General features: G+C 36.7%; 1 protein-coding gene across 1 annotated transcript in view; it reads right to left on the bottom strand.

The window, feature by feature from the left end:
- Positions 1-16151, bottom strand: part of MLIP (muscular LMNA-interacting protein) — a 346096-nt gene that overhangs the window by 69460 nt on the left and 260485 nt on the right. The window lies entirely within an intron of this gene.

Below are 16151 nucleotides of genomic sequence, written 5' to 3'. Positions count from 1 at the left end.
CATTCTTTTAACTAGTGTAACTTTAGTCTGAAGTTGACTGTTAAAGCAGTCATTTCATAACGATCCACTATTTCGATGTTCAAAATACAAAAGCTTCTACATTCATCTAGCCAAACATGATGTCAGTGCATTTGGTCAGAAAATAATTCATTTGGCAAATATTTATTGTGCTAAAGAGAATTCCAGGAATATTAAGAGAGACAAATATTGGTGTGTCCACCAAACCCATAAGCTCTTTCTTTTTCCTGATATCTGCCTTTATGTCCCAAATCCACAGGACTGAGTCCCCAGAATCCATATTTTTATCATGTATGATCAAACCAGGAATTATCTTCTGCTGTAGGTGCCAGGTTCATCGTCAAACACTTTCTCTCATTTCAGTAACTTTGGGAAATTGAAAACATGTCAATTTGGGAGCCACGAGAGAGCCTTAATCTGTCAGGAAAAGCAAATTTTCCAAGATCAATAAAGATTAAGTGAATGAGAAGTCTCACGAAGAGAGGAGAGACACTTGAAGGCCCAAACCACTGCCGAGAATCAATTTGGTTTCCTGCCCTCAAGTTCTCTAAATCTTTTCTTTGCTTGCACAATTCAAATGGTGTTTGCAAAGTGAATTAAAAGTACCATGGAATACCAGATGTCAGGATGGTGAGACTTCATCTCTCATACTTTGGACATATCAGGAGGAACCAGTCCCTGGAAAAGAACGTCATGCTTGGAAAAGTGGAGGGTCAGCAAAAGAGATGAAGGCCCCCAACAAGATGGATTGATACAGTGCCAAAAACAATGGGTTCAAAAGTAACAACAATTGTGAGGAATTTGTTACAATTGCAAGAACAGGCAGAGTTTCATTGTGTTGTGCTATAAGTTTGCTATAGGTTTGCTATAAGTCAGAACTGACTTAATGGCACCTAACAACAACAATTTTTTTTTAATATAAAGCAAGTTTACTTCTATAACTTGCTGTTGAAAGAGCTGCATCTAACACACCTAATACTTTAATAATCTAATACATCTAATACTCAAGTTTCATAAATTTATAAAAAATGTCAATTTTATTTTTAAAAAGCAAGAGTGAAAGAAAGAAAGAAAAATCTAGTTTGGGGCCATTTCAAAATGATGTTTCACAAACACCAAAAGCCTGTTACACTGTAAAATGCCACAAAATGATTGATAAGTCACAAAATGATTTATAAGTATATGAAAACATCCCAAACACTCAAGAATTCAATTTTTAAAAAATGTGATACTCTTTGTGTTTTAGTATTTTGCTGTAATCATTCTTGTCAACCTCTTTTCCTTTGGGAAAAGAGTAAATTAGCTCTCCTCAGTTAATGCTGATACTCTCAAGTTACAGCCTTCAGCGACTACAGCTATATCTCTGCCCTATAAAGTCCCTGATATATTTTGAGTCTTGAATAAACATCACTTTGCAATACTTTTATCAATCAATATGTTCCCAGTTGTCTTTCATATAGATATCAACTGGGTAAATATGGATTGAAAAAGTCTCTATCTTCCCCAAGCTGAAAAAAATATCTGATTTAAGAAACAAGGATTTCTCTCTCAAAGGAAAAAAAAAAAAAAAAAAGCTAGCAAGCAACGTCCAACTAAGCATGAAGTTACGTAGTTGAGTATACAGAGGAAAGTGATATTCCCTCAGAAAGCTTTGCACAAGAATAACAAATTAGTTACGGTTTCTAGGTTGTTGTTGTTAAGTGCTATCAAGTCAGTTCCATCTCATAGCAATCCTGAATAGGGTTTCTGAGGAGTAGCTGGTGAGCTTGAACCATTGACCTAGTGGTGCATACCAACTTTGCAGTCCAGCGTATTAACCCACAGCGCCACACCAGGCGATGCCTGATATGTAGGCCATGATCCTGAACTTTCTGTCACTCTCTCACTTACTGTCACTTCCATTTCTCTTTCCACTGCTCTTCCTCCTATACCTTCTTATCTTTCCTAACTCTTTGTTAGGCATAAAATCTTTAAAAGAACAGGTTCAGTTCCCAACAAGGAACTTTGGAGGCTAAGTTTAGCAGCAGCATAAAGAAACAGGAAAACAGAGAGAAGAAATCTCACCAGGAATACTTCATATACTTGGGAATCCTTCGACCTGATCTTTGTGCTGCTAACAGGCAGCTTCTTTTGGTTACCCAGACCTGAAGCCTTTCTCTCCTATCATCTCTCTTGGGACCAGTCCCCTCTAGGTTGATACCAGGGGGAGGGAAACACCCTACCAGTTGGATATCAAAGATCACAATCAGTTACTGATTATTCATATTTGTTCCTCTACCAGCCTTTATACTCCTTAGTTTCTATGAATTTCCTGGATTTGATAGTTGTCTGGAAATTTAGCAATTAATTTTGTCCTATTTTTCTGTTGTTGTTGTTGTTGTTAAGGACTATCTAGCCAGTTCTAACTCATAGCAAACTTGTATAGGGTTTCCCAAGAGCAACTGCTGGATTTGAACAACAAACCTTTGGTTTAACAATCCAGTGTTTATCCAACAGCAGATTTGCCACTTTCTTCTTCCTTTTACTGTATTCCCAGACTTGGTTTAAGTGAAGTCTCTGATTCTGTCTCATTCCAGCTTGCTTATTGACACTTGATACTGTTGTCCTGACTTACATTGTCTACATCTCTTTCTTCTTAGGTGTGCTGTAGATCTTACACCTTATTTGTCATCTGGTAATAAGTATTTCATAAGGCATGGAAGGTCAACGATAGGCAAAAGAAGACTAGACAAAATTTGACTTTGATATTGTTCATATTGTGTTACATCCTGTGATTTTGAATCATGCTTTCCATACCTAACAATCGCTCTGTATTATATCAAGTTGGAAATCTAACCCCGGTGGCCAATTCTGAACTGCATACACTCTCCATAAACCATTGTACACCAACAAATCATGTTCATGGCAGTTTATGTAACTTGCTTAAGATGTTATCCATGTTTCAAAGTCAGCTTTTCCCTTGAAGACCCACTGTAATTAATGGCAGCATCATTCTCTCGGACATTCAGATTTCATGTCTTTGCTATGCATCAAATAAATTAATTACCCATGAATAAACTTGTAAAAGACTTAGGGAGAATAAATCGCATGCCACAGTGATATGGTTCATACATGGAGAAATCAAAACTTAAATTCAACTACCTTCCCTTTCATTTTTACTACATTTTATTGCTGCTTCTCTTTCCCAACAGCTGCTGCTTATTTCTTTCTTCTTATTTAATAATTTATTTTATTTTTATCCCTCTTTATTTAATTTGTATTGTTGTTTTTATGACTCTCTGGTCTCCCTTTTACTCATTCCTTTTCATAACTATGTTTAGGTCTTTTTCTTTCTTTTTATTTCCTCTAATTTATTTTTCTATTTTTAATATTTTATTTTCCCTTTCCTGTTTTCTGACTTTGATTTTTGAATTTTTTGCTAGCAGTTGCATGCATTTAGCTTTTTTTTCTTTATTATTTTCTCTCTCTCTCTCTTTCTTTTTTTTTTTTTTTTTGCTGTTTGCTGGCCTGTTTTCCTTATTTCTGTGTGTATGCTTTATTTTCTTGCCTCACCTGATAGGAGATAGTGACTGCAGCGATACAGCCCAGACACAACTGTACCCTCTAGTACCACCTGCTGAGTAAATGCCAGTATCAGTGGCTGTACACTAGATCAATGACAACAACCAATGTCACACAAATTCATCCTAAACTGAACTTCAGTGTACTCGCTTATCTCCTGACCATACCTACCAGGAGGCACTTGGTGAGTGCATAAAATACACCAACATACAATCATCAACTTAATACAAATACAACAACATCACAATGTCTTGAAAGCAGTAGACAATTTCTGTTCACATGAAGAAACAAAACTGAATGTCTCAAACAAGTGACCAAAAGGCAGAGCTAGAAAACATTTTTTAGGGGAAAAAAAAAAAAAGGCATTGGAATTACCTGAAAAATACTTTAAGGGAATGATATGAGATAAATCCAAAGATATGACAGAAAGGTAGAGAAAAAGAGGAAGAATTCAGGAAACCACTACAGGAACAATAAAGCAAAATATATAAAGGATTGGAGATGACACAAAACCTGCAAATAGAAATCCAGAAGATTAATATTAAGATTTCAGAAATGGGCAAAACATTGAAAGGACAAAGGAGTAGATTTAAATCAATGACAGCCCAAGTTAGTGAGCTTGAAGATAAATCTGTCAATACTGTAAGCTAGACAAAGAAACAGAAAAAAAATATGAAGGAAATTCATGTAGAACATGAAGCAAATAATCCGAGAAGCTAGGTTATATAAAGAAAAACATGACATCAGGATTGAAGGAAGACTCATTAACAACCTGCGATATGCAGATGATAAAACATTGCTTGCCGAAAGCAAAGAGGACTTAAAATACTTATGTAGATCAAAGACCATAGCCTTTGGTATGGATTTTACATCCCAATGTAAAGAAAACAAAAATCCTCACCACTGGACCAATAAACAACATTCTTATCAATGGAGAAAAGATTGAAGTTGTGAAAGAGTTCATTTTTCTTTGATCAACCATGAACACTCATGGAAGCAGCAGCCAAGAAATCAAAGGACGTATTTTATAAGGCAAATCTGCTGCACAAGAGCTTTTTAATGTGTTGAAGAGCAAAGATGTCAGCTTGAGGACTAAGGTATGCCTGATCTAAGCCATGATATTTTCAATAACCTCATACGCATGTGAAAGTTGGACCATGAATAAGGAAGATTGTAGAAGAACTGATGCTTTTGAGTTATGGTGTTGGAGGAGAACATTGAATGTACCATGGGCTGTCAAAAGAACAAATAGATCTGTGTTGGAAGTACAGCCAGAGTGTCCCTTGAAGGCCAAGATGTCCAGACTTCTTCTCTCATACTTGGGACATATTGTCAGGAGGGACCAGTCACAGGAGAAGAATATCATGTTTGGTAAAGTGGAGGGTCAGAGAAAAAAAACAGAAAACTCCCAACAAGATGGATTGACCAAGTGGCAGCATCGATGGACTCAAGTGTGGCAACAATAGTGAGGTTGGCCCAGGATCGGGCAGTGTTTCATTCTGCTGTGCATAAGGCCAGTACCAACTCGATGGCACCTAACAACAACAACAACAGTCACTTGATCTTTGACAAAGGACCAAAACACACTAAATGGGGAAAAGGAAGTGTCTTCAACAAATGGTGCAGGCAAAACTGGACATCTATTTGCAGAAGAATGAAAGAAGACCCATATTCAAAAACTAATTCAACATGGAACAAAGGCTTAAATGTAAACCCTAGAACAATGAACATCATCAACGAAAAAACAGTGACAAACTTAGGGGCTCTCATACATGGTACAAACACACAATCAAACATTACTAAAAATATACAAACAGCAAAAAGGAAAATAGATGACTGGAACCTCCTAAAAACTTAGGCACTTCTGTGCATCAAAAGATTTTGCCAAAAGAGTAAAAAAGGGAGCCAAAGGCAGGGAAGAAATTTTTTTTTTTTGCAAAGACGTATCAGACAAGGGATAAGTTTCTAAAGTTTATAGAAAAATGCAACACCTCTATAAGAAAAAGTCAGCTTAATTAGAAGATGGGCACAGGGCATGAATAGACACTTCACCCAAGAAGACATTCAGGCAGTATTTATGCTCACTAGCCATTGTTGTTGTTAAGTGCCATTGAGTCAGTTTCAAGCCATAGCAACCCAAGTCCAACAGAACTAAACAGCGCCTAGTCCTACACCATCCTCATAATTGCTACTATGTTTGAGCTCATTGTTGCTGCTACTGTGCCAACCATTTCGTTCGGGGTCTCCCTCTTTTTCCCTGGCCCTCCACTTTACTAAGCATTCTGTCCTTCCACAAGGACTGGAACTATTAGGGAATTGCAAATCAAAACAGCAATGAAATATCATCTTACCCCAGCATTAATAGCAAAAAAAAAAAAAATAGAAAACACCAAATGCTGACGAGGGTGTGGAAAGATTGGGACCCTCCTACATTGTTGGTGGGAGTGTAAAATGGTTCCACCACATTTGTGATGCTTGTTCAAAAAGTTGAAATTAGAAGTACCATATAACCCATCAATCATTCTATTTGGTATGTATCCACAAGAAAATAACTAGGATACCAATGTTCATCAGAGCGCTATTTACAATAGCAAAAAAGATGGTGATAGTCTAAATATCCATCAATGTTGTTGTTGTTGTTAAGTACCATTGAGTCACTTCCTACTCATAGGGGCCCTGTATAGGGTTTCCAAGGAGTGGCTGGTGAGCTTGAACCACAGACCTTGCAGTTCAAACCACTTTGCAGTCTGGCGCATTAACCCACAGCGCCACACTAAGACTCCTACCCATCAATGAAAAAGTGAATAAACAAACATTGGTACATGTACACAGTGGACTATTATGCAGTGTTAAAGAAAAACAATAAATCTGTGAAATACCTCATAATATGGATGAACCTGGAGGACTTTATGCTAGGTGAAATTAGTCAATAGCAAAAGGGCAAGTATTGTATGAGACCAATATTGTAAAAGGTTAAAAAAAAAATCATACTAAAAGAAATATTCTTTGAAGGTTACCAGAAGTGGGAGGGAAGCTAGAGAATAGACACATGTTAACTCGGGTGATGGAAAGGACAATATACAAGAAGGGAGAGGGCCAGATGCAAGAAGAGGTAGATTCATGAAAGAATGATTAAGATAGGTAAAGACAGAGAAATATGCAAGGGCTAAAGGGGATAGAGGTAACACTGTTGGAACAACAGTGTTCTGTGCGTTGATGCATGGATTGAGACATATGCTGAATGAGTAAGACAGGAAGAGTGGGATATGTATATAGTTATATATTCCACAAATACATGAGTTTGAAAGAGGATGTTTGTACATGACTAACTCAAGGAATAAAGTGGGACAACTCTTGTTGCACGAAGAGGACTGAAATCACTGAGATGAAACAAAGAGTAAGATTTGTTGACTGTAAAACTAATGATCTCTGTTAACCTTCACTCAATTCACAATAAAAAGCAAAGATAAATAAAAACAAAAGATTTAAATTCTGATCTTATCTGATCATCAAGCCCATGATGCTAACTTCTAAATGAATTTTATTTCTACTCCACAGATGAAATTGATGGACAGATAAATGGATAGATCTCAAGCTTTAGTACTTTTTTTTCCCCATTTGGATGTCCCTTAAATTCATTGCTTCTATTTTATTTCCATTGCCACCTCCTAGCTTTTGACCATTGTTATCTTATTCTGTGTCACTTTACTTTTCTCTACATTTTGACGATATCCTGTTTTCTCAAATTTAGGAAGAGACGATGCTTTGGGGGAAATTAGTTGTTATTGTTGTTAGGTGACATTGAGTCCGTTTGGACCCATAATGACTCTGTGTGCAACAGAACAAACAATGTCTGGTCCTGTACCATCCTCACAATTACTATGCATTAGCCCATTGCTGGTGCCACTGAGCCAATCCATCTCATTAGGGAGTCTTATTTTTCTCTGACCCTCCACACTTTCAAGCATGATGTATTTCCCCAGGGATTGGTCCTTCTTGTAATATGTCCAAAGTATGATAGACCAAGTCTCACCATCCTGGCTTCTATGAGCATTTCAGCTGTGCTTCTTCCAATACAAATTTGTTTGTCCCTCTAGCAGTTCATGGTATTTCTAATAGGCTTTTACAACACCATAATGCAAATGTATCATTATGATTCTCCTTATTCATTGTCCAACTTCCACATGCATATGAGATTATTGAAATTACCATGACTTGGGTCAGGTGCGTTTTAGTCCTCAAATTTACATCTTTGGTCTTGAACACTCTATAGAGGTGTTCTCTGCAATATATCGTTTAATTTATTGACTGCTTCCATAAATGTTGATAGAGGATCCAATCAAAATGAAGTCATTGAAAACTTCAATCTTTTCTCCATTTGTCATAATGTTATTTATTAGTCCAGTTAGGATTTTTTTTTTTCATTACATTGAGATGCAACTTATATTGAAGGCTGAGATTTTTCATCTTCATCAGTAAGTATTTTCAATCATCTTCACTTTCAGCAAGCAAGGTTGAATCATCTGCATATCTTAGGTTGTTATTGAGTTTTTCTCCAATACTGATGCCATGTCCTTCTTCGTATAATCCTGCTTCTTGGTTTATTTACTCAGCATACATATTGAATAAATATGGTGAAAGAATACAATCCTGGTGCACATCTTTCCTTATTTTAAACCATTCAGTATCCCCTTGTTCTGTTCAAATAACTGCTTCTTGGTCTATGTATGGGTTCCTCATGAGCACAATTAAGTGCTCTTAGATATCTATTCTTTAAATGTTATCCATAGCATGCCATGACCAACACAATCCAAAGCCTTTATATAGTCAATAAAGCATACATAAACATCTTTCTGGTGTTCTCTGCTTTCAGCCAAGATCCATCTGGTGTCAGCAATGATATCCCTCATTCCATGTCCTCATCTGAATACAGCTTGAACCTCGGTCAGATCTATGTCAATGTATTATTGCAGTCATTTAAAAATTATTTGCATGTGGTATTAATGATGTTTTTCTGATGTTTTCCACATTCCATTCGGTCACTGTTCTTTGGAATGGGCAAAAATACAGATCTCTTCCAATCAGTTTGCCAAGTAGCTTTCTTCCAAATTTCTTGGCATAGATGAGTAAGTGCCTCCAGTGATACATCAGTTTGCTGAAAGATTTCAATTTGTATTCCATCAGTTATTAGAGCCATGTTCTTTGCCAATGCCTTCAGTATACCTTGGTCATCTTCTTTCAGTGTATTGGCTTTTGATCATATGCAATCTCTTGAAATAATTGAACATCTTCATTTCTTTTTGCTACAGCGACTTTGTATTCCTTCCGTCTTCTTTTGATGTTTCTGTATCAGTTACTATTTTGTCCATAAACTCCTTCAATATTTCAACTAAAGGCCTGAATGTTTTCTTCAGTTCTTTCAGCTTAAGAAATGCTGAGCATATTCTTCCCTTTTGGATTTCAAACTACATACATGTATTTGCACATTTCATTATAATATTTGGCTTTGTCTTCTCAAGCTGTTCTTGGAAATTTTCTGCTAAGCTCTTTTGCTTCCTCATTTCTTACATTTGCTTTAGCTTCCCTATGCTGAAGGGTAGGTTTAGAGTTTCATCCAACAGCCATTTTGATCTTTTCCTTCTTTCTTGTCTTCTTAATGACCTTTTGCTTTCTTCCTGTATGATACTCTTAATGTTCTCTTACAACTCTTCTGGTCTTCAGTCATAGTGTCTAATGCATCAAATTCATTCTTAATATGATTTTTAATCTAAATTCATGTGGGATAGTTTCAAGGTCACATTTTGGCTCTCATGGAGAGCCAAATTTTCTTTAACTTAAACCTGAACTCACTTATGAGCAACTGATAGGTCTGTTTCACAGCCAGCTCCTGGCCTGGTTTTGACTGATAATATGGAGGTTTTCCACCATATCTTTACACAGATGTTGTCTATTTGATTTCTGTGCATTCTATCTGATGAGGTCCATGTGTATAACCATTTTTTATGTTGTTTGAAAAAGTTATTTGCAATGAGTAAGTCACAGGTCTTGCAAAATTCTATACTGTGATCTCTAGCAGTAGTTCTATCACCAAGGTCATATTTTCCAACTACTGATTCTTCTTCTTTGTTTCCAACCTTTACTTTCTAATCACCAGTACTTATCAATACATCTTGATTGGATGTTTGATCAATTTCAGACTGAAGAAGTTGGTAGAGTTCTTCAGTTTTGTCATCACTGGCTTTAGTGGTTAGTGTGTAAATTTGAATAATAATGGTATTAACTGGTCTTCCTTGTAGGTATATGGATAATATACTATTACCAAAAGCATTATACTTCAATATAGATTTGAAATGTTCTTTTTAAGGATGAATGTAATGCCAGTCCTCTTCAATCTGTCATTCCCGACATAGTAAACCATATGATTGTCAGATTCAAAATGGTCAATACCAGTCAGTCCCAGCTCAACAATGCCTACACGACTGCTCTTTATATGTTCCATTTCATTTTTGACAACTTTTAATTTTCCTGGATTCATACTTCATCCATTGTATGTTTTAATTATTAAAGGTTGTTTACAGCAGTGTCTCCTCACTTTGTGTTTTGCCCCATCAGTAAATCAAGGTCTCAAAAGTTTTACTCCATTTGCATCATCAATGTCAACTCCACTTTGAGGAGGCATCTCTGCCCCAGTTTTATTTTGAGTGACTTCTAATCTGAGGGGCTCATCTTCCAGCACTATATCTGACACTATTCTGGTGCTCTTCATCATGTTTCTCTGTTCAATATTCTGGTATTTTTTTGCCAGTGTTCCATTGTTGTTCATAATGTTTTCACTGGCTAAAGATTCAGAAGTAGCCCACCTCTCCTTCTTCCTAGTGTGTCTTAATCTGGAAGTTCAGATGAAACCTTTCCATCATGGGTAGCCCTGTTGTTGTTGTTGTTGTTGTTGTTGTTGTTGTTGTTGTTAAGTGCCATGATGTTGGTTTTGACTCATAGTGACCCTGTACAGGGTTTCCAAGGCTGTAAGTCTTTACAGGAGCAGAAAGCCTCATCTTTCTCCTACGGAACAGCTGGTAGTTTCGAACTGTTGACCTTGCGGTTCACAGTCCAATTCATAACCACTACGCTACCAGAGCTCCTTACTGGTATTTAAAATACCAATGGTATAGCTTCCAGCATCCCAGAAACACATACAGCTCTACAGTATGGCAAACTGATAGATGAGTGGTGGTTGAGAGAAATTTAGTTCTACTATATCTATATACTTAAAAGTAGAAGTGTTGCTGTCAAAAAGATCATTTGGGGAGCTGAAGGACCTGATGTCCTCTGATCACTATGCATACCTACACATCATAATTCTCCCTACACACACACACACGCACACGCACACACACACATTCCATCTTCTAAGCAACCTTTAGTTAGACTGAACAAGACAGCAAAGCACCACATTTATACTGATATCTCTCTGGACTTCATTAAAAATTCACTCCCAAGAATCAGTATGATATTGGTAGAAGGAGGGCATCAAAGAGAGAGTTTTAGCATTTTCAACACCACTAATAGATTCTATGACCTTATAAATGCCATCCAACCTGTCCTGACCTTCTGCTAAAGGGTTATAATTCAAATCCATAATTAGATCCTTCAGTAATGAATAATAGCGCATTTCAATATGTGCCTTTATGACCCCTGAAGAATAATATACTCCACTGTTATTTCATAAGGCTTGTTCTGCATATTCAAACACATCATCTAAACAGGATCTCAAACTGTGGCTAATACACACAAGGCTCTCTTAATGCACTAGTTCATCTCCTCTCTGCTCTTTGTAATACCTAGTTCCTCAATGTCAGATGACCATGTAACCTACATTTTCTAATGACTAAATTGAAACACAGAGCCACTTAATGATCCTATTCAAATAATGGCATAAATGATTAATGCACTCAACTGGTAATGGAAATGTTTAATGTTTTAGTTTACTCAGAGGCACCTAGAAAGAATGGCCCGCTGATCTACTTCAGAAAAATCAGCCATTGAAAACTCTGTGAAGCAGACTTCTACTATGATGCACCTGGGGGCACCAACAGTCAGAATTGACTAGATAGCAACTACCTTGGTGTTTTTTGTTTTGTTTTTGGCTAGTACCTTGATACTCAAAATGGGGTCTAAAGATCATCAGAACCAGCATTCTTGAGAACCTGTTAGATGTAATAAATCACAGGCCACATCCCAAATTACGGTATGAGTGAATCATAATCTGCATGTTTAAGAGATCTCCAGGTGATTCATGTGCACATTAAAAATTAAAAGACACTGGGCAGTAGGTAGATCAGGAAAGAGCACTGGTGATACTGTGTAGAATTCCTAAAGGTTGGCAGTTGAACCCACCAGCCACTCCATGTTGTTGTTGTTAGGTACCATCAAGTAGGTTCCGACTCGTGGAGACCCTACCACAAAACAGAATGAAACACTGCCTGGTCCTGTGCCCTCCTCATAATCACTGTTACACTTGAGCCCATTACTGTTGCCACTGTGCCAATCCATCTCGTTTTGGTCTTCTTCTTCTTCACTGACCCTCTACCTTACCAAGCATGATGTCCTTCTCCAGGGCCTGGAAACTTCTGATAATCTGTCCAAAGTAGGGGAGACAAAGCCTCATCATCCTTGTTTCCAAGATGTAGACTGGCAAGAACACTACTATGGGGGGGAGGGGGGGTGGTAGAGTAAAAATAGACATGTGTTTCTGGTCTTTGTAGCTTGTAATTATAATTCTATGACAGCAAGTTGGCAGTGCCTCTAGCTGTAAATCAAAGTTTAAAATTAATTGCCAGTACTGACCTAGAGAATCTATTACCAATTTTAAATTAATGGCTTCTTGGGCCAACATTTTACTTAAATTGGTAACTTCAACTAATGGGCTAATGTGTTTTTAATTGTCATTTGTTATAGTAGAAAGCTTTGGGAGTGGTGTGAGATGGGGCAAAAAAATGTAAAGAACAGGCTCCTAGCTTTCAAAAGGTTTGTTGCTGGGGTTTTTTTTGAGAGTTAAAATCTATAGGAAAAAATCAGCAAAAATGTAATTAAACAGCATATCACAATTTCTGTATGGCTAGCTACAAACTCTACTATAAGAAAAAATCCAAAAAGTACATAAAAATACTACAGTTGCTTCTTTCACCTATTTACTTCAGATTCTTGTCTTATTGTACAGTGGATTTTTTTTTCTTTAAGGTTTCTGTGGCAAAAATTTCATATGAATTCAGCCAAAACTGTAGATAAAAACAATATTCTCAAAATAATTTAGCTGGTTATCTCATTCATAAATAAATGATCAATGGTTGTAAGTTTTCCTTTAAAAAAGTATATCATATGCTTTCAAGCAAATATTCAAGCTTCTTTTCCCCTCAAAAGAATATTCCAGATCTTAAAATACTATATCATAAGGTAAAACTGGCAAGATTGGAAGAAAACAAATTTTATAATACTCAGAGTCTTAGAACTGTTGAGTTAGTGTTGTAGATATCTGAACTTCAGTTTTTCATCTAAATAATAGAAATAATAGTTCCTTCCATAATAACTAACATTAAATTGTGAAAGTCTAATGAGATAATAAGCATGATTTAACTTTATTTTTTTAAAAAAAACAGCATGAAAGGTATTTGAAAGAAAAATAAACTAAAATAAATCTTACATTTATAATATGTGTTTGATACTAACTCATCTAGATTACCCAGGTACATACCTACCTAATGCACTTAACTTTTTTTTTTAATTGCTATGATCATTGTTCTGAGCATGGTAGTTCTGTAGGATACGCACTAGACTGCTAATCACAAGGTCAGCAGTTCAATCCCACCACCCACTTTATGGGAGAAAGATGAGGCATTCTGCTCTCTTAAAAGATTTGTTGCCTCAGAAACCCTGCATAGGGTTGCTCTGAGTTGAAACAGCTCGACAACACTGAATAACATGATCATTGTATACAAGTGAATATACATAGGCTTTCAATAATTATAAGCCACATTCCATAGCTCAAGAAATACTTTGAGTAATATACACAACAGAGATTGTTGATGTTAAGCACCGACTCAGTTTTGAATCATAGTGATCCTTATAGAGTTTCCAAGGAACAACTGGAGGGTTTGAACTGCTGACCTTGTAGTTGGCGGTCCAGTGCTGATCCTACAGCACCACACCAGGATTAGCTGGATGGGAATATTTCAATGGTTAAAGAGTCAACAACAGCATGACTCAAATTTGAGGAGACGTATATGATAAACCCTTTAACACCAAGTATGTTGTGTCAAGGAAAACCTGGTAAACGAGAAACTGCCTCTAAACTGAGTGAAGGCATCAGATGTACACAAATGATTTCCAGGTTGCATTTTCTGAACAGAGATCTCAAGGGTCCTCAGAAAGATGAGTCATGCACCACTAGAGCAGGACACATCAGCTGGCATTCAGGACTGGGAACAAAGTCTCTGTGAGTTTAAGGACTCGCTTCTTTGTACTATTCCGGTAAGCTGCATTTTGCTTTTACCTGTATGTAGCCATGTAGTTTATTTTTCAAATCTATCATTGTATTCCCTAGACCTAGTATTCCATCCTGTACAATTCTGAGCGTCTTGTGGTGGCATGAAATTTCAAAACAAAAACTAAATGTAACCTAAGCTAAGCTCCTCTATCCACCAAGGCAGTCCAGAGTTGAGCCATTTTGTAGAGTCCAACCTGTTTTCTTGTCCAGAGAAAAGAGACAAGCCAGCCTCCATTATCACTGTGATAACTCAGAATGGAAATCTAAAAAACTAGTGAAGGTTTAACATAGATCCTTAATCCTGCCCTTTCCTCTACCTCCTTTTACAGGAAATATTTTCTACAGGTGCTGAAACCTCAGCTCTGTCACTGGCCCAATCCAATCTCCAGTTCTTCAGTAAATAACACATTTTGCCCAATGATGTATATAAAGCATTAGCTCATTCAGAGACACAGGAGATGACCAATGAAAGCCAAATTTCCTATAAACACCCACTCTCCAAACTCCTTAATGAACTTTTTCTTTTTCTCCTTGAGTCATCTAAAATCAGTATCAATGATTCATCCCTTTCTGAAATTCACAGAATAAGATGGCAGACAAAAGCACTAATGTTGCTTAATCTTAAACTATTCAAACTATCTCCTTATCTGATAAAAAAAAAAAAGAAAAAGAAAAAGTCCAATCATACTGCTATTGTTGTTCTTGTTAGGTGCCATCAAGTCAGTACTGACTCACAGTGACATTATGCACAGCAGAATGAAATACTACCTGATCCTGGGCCAACCTCACTACTGTTGCCACACTTGAGCCATTTGGTGCTGCCACTTGGCCAATCCATCTCTCTGGGTGTCTTCCTCTTTTTCTCTGACCCTCCACCTTAACAAACACGATTTCTATGACCCTCCACCTTAACAAACAAACAAACCAGTCCTTATCCAGTGACTTGTCCCTCCTGACAATATGTCCAAACTATGAGAGACAAAGTTTGGCCATCCCGGCCTCCAAGGAGCACTCTGGCTGCACTTCTTACAACACAGATCTGTTGGTTCTTTGGGCAGCCCATGGCACTTTCAACATTCTCCTCCAACACCATAACACAAAAGCATCAATTCTTCTACAGTCTTCCTGATTTACTGTCCAGCTTTCACATGCATATGAGGTTATTGAAAATACCATGGCTTGGGTCAGGCACACCTTAGTCCTCAAGCTGACATTTTTCTTCTTCAACACTTTAAAAAGGTCTTGTGCAGCAGATTTGCCTAATGCAATACGTCATTTAATTTATTGACTGCTGCTTCTGTGAGTGTTGATAGTTGAACCAAGAAGAATGAAGTCCTTGACAACTTCAATCACATTATGTATTCCTAAATCAGTGCTTTTGTGTGCAATAATAACACCTTGCATAGGTATGTGGTAGGGCTGAATTGGCAATTTAAACATGACACTTGAATTTTGCAAGGATCTTTTCAGATTGATGGAATAGTTATTCCAATCTCTATTTTATAGATAGGTACACAAATACTTATATTTCTAAATTCCTTCCCAGTTCAGATGTGCTGTGATTCTGTTTTACAGAAGAAACTGAGGCTCAGATTGATTAACTTGATTCATAAGCGCTCACAAATTATCTTTCCAAATGTAACACTAAATCATTTGGATTCCAGAGAAAATGATGAAATATTTTAGTCACATTTCTTTCTTTCTTTGGCATCCTTGGGTTAGTGCAAACAACATATTTCTTTTTTATCTCCCAAAGTTGATTTAGGATAGTTGCAATAAAAACAATAGTTAAAAAAGAAAAAAGTATATGGAAAAAAGTTATAGCCTTTTGATCAAATTTCAAAAGCAAATGGTTTCTGTATTAAGATTGTACTATCATAGTAATTTGTCATGTATCTTTACCTCCATCAATCTACTACATTTCCCCTAAAATAGGAGTAATATTTTAACTATTAACTGCCTAATTTTTACAAATTATCCATGGAAAAAATACCATTATTTTTCAATTCCATATTTCCACAAACTTTTTCAG

Source organism: Chrysochloris asiatica, unplaced genomic scaffold (genome assembly GCF_000296735.1).
Source record: "Chrysochloris asiatica unplaced genomic scaffold, ChrAsi1.0 scaffold00019, whole genome shotgun sequence".
In the NCBI taxonomy this organism is placed as follows: Eukaryota; Metazoa; Chordata; class Mammalia; order Afrosoricida; family Chrysochloridae; genus Chrysochloris; species Chrysochloris asiatica.
Note: the sequence above shows the minus strand (reverse complement) of the source record. Positions and strands in the feature narration are given on the sequence as shown.